This window comes from Cervus elaphus, chromosome 19 (assembly GCF_910594005.1).
Source record: "Cervus elaphus chromosome 19, mCerEla1.1, whole genome shotgun sequence".
In the NCBI taxonomy this organism is placed as follows: Eukaryota; Metazoa; Chordata; class Mammalia; order Artiodactyla; family Cervidae; genus Cervus; species Cervus elaphus.
This window is the reverse complement of record NC_057833.1, coordinates 5,841,080-5,842,659: the sequence shown is the minus strand read 5'-3', so window position 1 is coordinate 5,842,659 and position 1,580 is coordinate 5,841,080.

Genomic DNA, 1,580 nt, shown 5'->3' with positions numbered 1-1,580 from the left:
CTTCCTGGATTTGAGTGACTATTTCCTTTCTTATGTTAGGGAAGTTTTTGATTATAGTCTCTTCAAATTTTTTCTCAGGCCCTTTCTCTCTTTCTTCTTCTTCTGAGGAAAAAAAAAATGTATTTAATGTTGTCCTAGAGATCTCCTGAGACTGTCCTCATTTCTTTTCATTCTTTTTATTTATTCTGTTCCTTGACAGAGATTTCCACCATTGTGTCTTCCAGGTCATTTATCCATTCTTCTATCTCAGTTATTCTGCTACTGATTCCTTCTAGAGTACTTTTCATTTCAATTATTGTATTGTTCATCTGTTTGTTCTTTAGTTCTTCTAAGTCTTTGCTAAACTTTTCTTGTATCTTCTTGACCTGTGCCTCCATTCTTTTCCTGAGATCTTGGATCATATTTACTATCATTATTTTGAATCTTTCTCAAGTAGATTGCCTATCTCCCCTTCATTTAGTTGTTATTGTCGGTTTTTATTTTCCTCCTTTGTCTGAGACATATTTCTTTGTCACCTCATTTTGTTAAACTTATTGAGTTTGTGGTCACCTTTCTGCAGGCTGCACTATTATAGTTCCTCTTGTTTCTGGTGTCTGATCCCTGGTGTGTGAGGTTGATCCAGATGTTTGTGCCACTATCCTCTTAATAGGGGGGTTGGTTAGTGCTATAGTGACCAGAGCCTGCCCTGGATATTGAGCATGGCCTCCCATTTGCTCTTTGCTTGTCACTGCCCTGCCAGGAGTGAGGTCTGCTCCCTAGTTGTTGTAGTAGAGGCCCCTGATCCCTTTCTTAGCTGTCATTTTGATCTGTGGCACAAGGAGTATTGTATTAGAGCACTCCCCCTGGGAGAGAAGCCACTGAATATTCCTCCTCTGGAGCCGTTCGTTTGTGAATGTCCTCTGCCGTGTTCCCTTTTGGTCTTGTGTAGGCTCACAAAGGACACTGCTGCTGGCGTTGCTCTGTCTCACCTTACCTGTGGGGATGCCTGAATTTGGCCCTGGTGAATCTCGGGTGTTGTTTTCACCAGGACACTGGCACAGATCCACTGAGATCAGGACCCAGGACTTCAGTGGTCATGCACTGGGACCAGCGATGGAAGCATCTCCGATTCTGGCCTGACCTAATCTCTATGTGTACATGCCCACAAAGCCCACAGCTGCTAAAGTCAGACCTATTCCAGCTCCGAAGGTATTTATTCTTTCAGATCTTTTGTAACCACTGAATTTAGGAAGCCATCAAAGGAGGTTCATGCAGCTACAAGGAGAGATTTCAACTCCTCTTCCTCAGTCACACAGCCACTGGGGCTCAGCTATGGTTTCAATGCCTCCTAGTTGGAGGAGCTATCCATGTCCTCCTGGGATAGCAGGGTGCATCCCAGGACCCACTGACAGAGTTCCTAATAGTGAGAGCCTTCCTCACAAATCTGGGAAAATGGGGCAGGTCCCAGCACTCACTGATGGACTTAGTAGGGGAAATCTCCCAGGACTGGAGGGCAAGTCCCAGCACCTACTGGTAGATGCCCTAGTCACAGATGTTTCCTTGCCATTTGAGGACAGTTCAGGCAAATCCTGGGACCCACT